The 6,240-nt window shown below is 39.2% G+C and overlaps 1 long non-coding RNA gene across 1 annotated transcript; it reads left to right on the forward strand.

The window, feature by feature from the left end:
• The first annotated feature begins 363 nt into the window (after positions 1–363).
• On the forward strand, positions 364–6,021 carry LOC141725403 (uncharacterized). Its single transcript, XR_012577259.1, has 3 exons — positions 364–461; positions 3,592–3,687; positions 5,049–6,021. It is a non-coding gene; the product is annotated as an uncharacterized LOC141725403 (long non-coding RNA).
• Positions 6,022–6,240: the final 219 nt, after the last annotated feature.

Raw genomic sequence — 6,240 nt, forward strand, 5'->3', positions numbered from 1 at the left:
ACTGGGGGCCAAAGGTCACTACATAGGGAGCAACCACGACCACCAAAGACCCCCAAAGCCCTTCAGCTCACTTCTAGAATGGTCTCAAAGAGTGAACTGCACGTGGAAACTAATTAGCATAGAAAGTGAAAAACATAGCCCCAGGGTGGGGAAACCGGCTATAAAAAAGTACTCTCATAGAGCCCAGGTGGCGCAGCCCCAGGACACTGGACACCACCATCAGCTGGGTCAGGGCTGGAGCCAAGACTGATGGTCATTCTTTTTTCCTTCATTGCTGTTCTGTTCAAGTTTGAAAAATAACCTCTACATTTTAGTGTTAACATTTGTTGAAATCGTGTCCTTTCCTCTGATTGTCTCTCTTCTGCAGGTTAAGGTGCCAGCTGCCTGGACTCACCAGTTTCCACTCCTTTGGTTAGATGTCAACCACTTCTGATCCTTCACTTCTGAAAAATTTATCTCAGGTATGTTAATATTTCTCAGGAATATGTTGATGAACTTTTTTGTAGGTTTTCTGTTACATCTTCCTTTTTACCTGCAGCCAAAAGTAATTATTGAATAAATTAATTTTCTGGCCAAATCCTTGTTTTAAATTATTTCCTCAAAAATATAAATGTGCTCTAGAAAGAACAAAGTACACTTTTAGCACTTTTAATATGTTGGGGTTTTTTAATGTTACTGAAAATGGGCTTTGATATTTGTTGGCTTAACTTAAAATTCTATTAAAAACCCTTATCATTTTTAAAAATGAAAACATACTATACTGAAGGAATGGCATGCAGTACTTAAAGACATTCAAAATTTTAAATTTTTCCTTTTCTTGTGGTATATCCTATTTTTACTCAATTTTTTCAGTATTAGTACATATGAAATGTACATCCTATCATATTAAATTCTATCACAATCATACATTGTATCATCACACTGAAGTACCAGAATTTCTTCCACCAGAACTGGAAGGATTCCTTGGACAATCAATAGAAATGCCTTATCCACACTGTAAGGTTCCATTTATAAATACCTCAAGCACATCTTTCCAGAACAAATCATACGCCGCTCCCTGTGCAGTGACACAGTTGGAAGCCTGGTGTCTTGAACATAAGAAAGAGGGTGTCATGGTTTAGGCCTGGCACAGAGCCAGTGCCCCCATGAGAATACCCTCTCCCTGGTGTCTGCTGTGAGATGTGACCAGGAATAAGCAAAGCAGGCTCCAGCTTAGAAATAAAGAAAACTTTATTAACTAAACTACAAGAAGAGAAGAAAAAACTATAAGGAAAAAAAAATTGAAAACCTTACAAAAAGCACTTTCCTCCTCCTCCCCACCGAAATTTCCCAATGCAATACATTTCCCCAAATCACCAACTCTCAGTCCGGCACCACCCTTTAGAATACTCAACCCTCAGTTCATGAAGAGGAGAGGAGTCCTTCTTGCACCACAGGCTTCCCCTGGAAACACGTTGAAACCTCGTGTGCTTTCATGTCACTCACTGCCCGGAAAGTCCTTTTGCCGCTTGTGACATCTTCCTTCCATGCCCAGTGCTCTCACCACTGTGCATGGACCAGAGCTGCTTTTAGGGTTGTCTTTCAAGGATGCCTTGTCTCACTCCAAAAAAGGCACAGTCTCTCCTTCGGGACATGTGTCCCCCCCAATTTTTCACCCCCTGGGGCCGAGGGGTACCCACACTAAACCCTCCTGGTTCTGAGGCACTGCCTCCCCCTAAATGCAGTCTCTGTGTCACAGGGAAAAAAAAATGGTTCAGTCTACGGCCACACAAGAAAAGTCCAGCCAAAAGGCCACTCCGTCATCTCTCCCCCCACTCAGCCAGTCTTCTCCACTTCCCTCGGGCCTAGTCCTTGTTATCTTATCTCTTATCTCTCTTCTTATTCAGTTCCAGGAGGATCAGCATTTTGCAAAGTCTCAATCATGCAAGAAAAGGGCTAAAAATTTCACATGCTATCACATTCTGTCACCGACTCTCCCTCTCTCTCTCCTGGGGGGAGTGGCTGCCCGATGCCTCCTGGGGCTCCTCCACCCTTCCATCCTCAAGGGCCTCCTCACCCCCATCTCTGTCCAGGCCCAGGCCTACCGCAGGGCTGCCCCTCTCCCGCCCAGCAGCAGCAGCTGGACGGGGGAGGGAGATCCAACCTCTTTGCCTCCAAGTCCCAAGAGAGGCTCTGAGGGCTGCAGGTCTGGATTTTAACCCCTGTGTGTTCTCAGAGGTGTGTCCGAACCCCACTGGCCACATCAGGCGCCAATATCAAAATCTGAGCACCCATTGGTTTGACCACAGCATCCCAGAATTCCCAGTTACTTTGAAGAACTGTTGTTTTCATATTTCTAATTTTATTATAGATTTCTTTTACTAAAATATAATAATCTATTGCCTCTGCCATATATTTTCCCTCATGACTCAATTTTGTAAGTAATAAAAGACCTAAAATAGAATTTTCTTTGCAAGATATTCTGGAGAAAGACATAGCAAAAATATCAAAGATCAGAAAGAAATTTAAAGCATGCAATATTTATTGTTTGGCTCAGGAACAATGAAGTTAAGGAAAAAAATTGTCATAATTTGTTGTCCTTGTGTATGATCTTTGACAGTATAGATTTGGCAAGAATGCCTAAACAACCAGAAGACAAGATCAGAACAAGGCCTTGAGAAGAGTAACTAAAAAGGCCTTCTTAATGTCCTACATTACTTCTCTGAAACTAATCCATCACTTTAGGAAAGATGCAATGTCTACCTACTTCCTAAATTTGCAAACATTTGGAAAAACCATTGCAGTTCTTAGAAGATTAGCATATAGGTCAGACATATAGATGTATTAGTTAACCTCTTATGGCATGCCATTTCTTATCTTTCTCATGTGTGATTTTGAAAAGGAGTTTAGATAAATTAGTGTTTTCAGGAAATGCTTAATTTCAAAGTTATCAGTTGTTACTGTGGATAACATCTTTCTAATTTCATTTAACAGCATGGACCTAATTGTCACAAGGATATGCTATAGACAACAAACATTCCTTTAGTGTTGAATGACAAGTAGAAAACAGGATTTAATAAAGATTCTGTAAGAAAATATCTCCTCCCTGATGGGAAGTCAATCTCCTTACAAGCAAACATCAAAATATTTGTACAGCCATGGAAAGTAGCACTGACAGGACACTTCAGTGCTGCTTTTATGACAGTTTAAAACATTTCAAAGGATTTTCTGCATGCAGCCCAGTCCAACCCACACCTACATTAATGCAATAGCAAGGCTGCAGAGCACAAAGGGACAAAATGTGAGGAAATATGAAAGTAGAGCTTACAGCAGAGCATTGCTGAGCATTCTGTGAATGATACAGAAGGCTTGCACATATGGGTGTTTGTCATATGTTAAATAATGTCACCAGAATGGCAGGGAGACATTTTTAGGTCTCTGAGAATTTTTTAACCCTCCTCTTTCCCTCAGGCATCTTCTAACTCTTGTTAATGCCTCCTACTTGCCAGATGTGTGCAACTATTCTCCCTGGACTGCAAGAATAGCTATCAACTTGGATCAGGCATAACTGCTTTATTTTGTTGTCACTTTCTTACCCTGCTTTTGCTACAGGTCACAGAAGATAAGAAGGACTCACAACTGAACACAATCTCTCCGCTTGCCCTAAGCCAGGGCAATCCCCCAGGTATTATATTTCTTGAACTTCAGGTAAGACACTATTGGAGTATCAATTGATGTTTGCATAATTCTGCAGTTCAAGAGTCTGAGCATCTACAGCACTTATTAATTAGCATGAGCTAAAGTTTCAGCAGGAAAACACCATTTACACTCCAGAGAATGAAGACGCTATCCATGGAATTAATTGGGCAAGTTTTGTGGGGAAATGTAGCATATTTCACTTCATTTTAATAATGGCTGTTCTTTCATATTTTGCCCTGTTTTTACCAATAGACCAGGTAGAATTCAGAGTCTATTTTTCAAGACAGATAGGAATCACAAGCTTGAATCAGGTCCTTGGCCTCCATTTAGGAAATTAGTGTTTTTATAACCGGGAATAAATTATTTTCATTTCTTGGTGGCACACGAATGTTTCTGAAATGAGGAAGAGTGCTACTGGAATTTGTCCTGTCTTGGTTCAGCCTACAGCCCATTCTTCATGCCTTTGTCATTTGATTATCTTGATCAAGGTGATTAAGGGCTTTATATTTTGCCTCTCCAATTTTCTGTCCTTGTGAATGCTGACATGGAGGAATAAAGAACAGAGAACTTCAAAGCAATTCCCACAACCCAAATTCAAACTACTACCTACACCAGAGTCAGAAAAAGAGTGTCAGTGAGACTGAGAATTTCTGAATCTTTTTAGTTTTTCTTTCACTGCTTCTCAGAAATGTGGATATTTTCAGACTACAGGTAGAGGAAGTTAGGTTGCTCTGGCTTTGCTCATTCAATATCCACTACTTTATGATGAAAGAGATTATTAAAGAAAGCTGTGATGTGTCAATGCACAGCAAAATTGCACTGAACCCAAGGATAAATGTGCACAAACCATGCATCTCCTTTTTCCATTCCAGCATTTATATATTATTTATGTCTGCAGTGAGAAAATGAGAAAGATATTAATAAAGTCTTTTTAAATGTCACTTAGCAATATTTCAGCATCTACTTTCCTGCTACAGGCCACTAACAGCAAGAACTTTATATATTCTCATTCAGAAGAGAACAATAACTTGAACTTCTGATCTTATAATAAGATATTATATTTATGCTGTGTTGTAATAAAATATAAAGATAAAAATTACATGTAAAGTAGTCTTGAACTTTCCTAGGGAGAAATAACAACAGAAGCCATACTTATGTGTCTATCCTCAGATTTTTGTCTTCTGGGCAGAGTGAGAACCTGAGAAAGAAAGCATGGTCTCCTTTTTAATTTATTTCACTACAAAAATCACTTTCATTTTGTTGAATGCTGACTATGCAGTCCTCTATAAGTTCCAACTATTTTGCTTAGGAAAAAATAGTGTACCAAGCTGAATATGATGCTGTGCTGAAATATTTCCCTCTTTTTCCAGATATGATTCTGATCAACCCACCAAGCTGTCTAAGCCTGCTATACAGTGCCCAACAACATGGGTGATTATGAATTTAAGCTCTGAGCAAAGCATGAAGAGTGGAAAACATAAATGTAAACATTGCAATTGGAAAATGGCACCTAAGAAGTTTCTAGCTCCTTCAACAGCATCTGTTACCTCTGTTAGGACAGTGGCAGTAATTTTACAATGCAATTGCTATTGATGCAAACCCTGCATCAATTAGTGGACATTAGAGAATTAAAGGTACATTACTTCTACATGTTCTCAACAGAGTTACAAGGACCTAGATCTCTATTTACTTGTTCCTGGACAAATGAAGTAGCTGGGTAACTTGAATAAGAATTTCTTATTACAGCAGAATTAATAATATATTATTTGATTTCTTATTAAACAAGAAAAGAAGGGGGGGAAAAAAAGGCACTGTTGAAGTATCATGCCAAAAATTTTTCTCTGCTTGGAAAAACAATATAATATACCTGGGGACTTGATCTATATAGCTTATTCCACTGAAACCAATTTTTTTTCTTTTTAGAAGTTTCTGAGAGCCTTTGTCAGTAATATGAAACACAGAAATAAACTTTAAATTAATGTTCTGGTTTAACCCCAGCTTAAGTACTAACTACACAGCTGCTCACTGACTAGTGCCATTCTTCCCTGGTGGTGTGAAGAGGAGAATTGGAACTGACTAGTTTGGATCAGCTGTTCTGGCTGTGCTCCCTTCCAGCTTTCTCTGGAGCTCCTCACTGGCAGACCAGGAGACACTGGAAAGTCCTTGACTTATAGTGAGCACTGCTCAGCAGCACACAGAACATCAGTGAACATCAACATAATTCTCATACTAAATCCATAACGCAGCACTGTACCAGCAAGTAAGAAGAAAATGAACTCTGTCCCATGTGGAATCAGGACAATCAGATGTTTTAGAGTAAAAAAATGAAATATCTTCACTTTCAAAGCAACTTCCTTAAACTGTTTAAACTGTCTTCAGTTTCAGCATGTCTCTGGACATGCATTCAAATTAGCTTTAAAGGAAGGTTTTGAAATCCCCAGTTTAGTTTTTACTAACCATTGCTCACAACCTTTACACAACTCTCTGAGGTCTGTAAAGCTTTCAATAAATAAGTTTAGGTGGAAGGACCTAAACTTATTTATTTATTGGTATAATGACCTA

Source organism: Zonotrichia albicollis, chromosome 1 (assembly GCF_047830755.1).
Source record: "Zonotrichia albicollis isolate bZonAlb1 chromosome 1, bZonAlb1.hap1, whole genome shotgun sequence".
Classification (NCBI taxonomy): domain Eukaryota; kingdom Metazoa; phylum Chordata; class Aves; order Passeriformes; family Passerellidae; genus Zonotrichia; species Zonotrichia albicollis.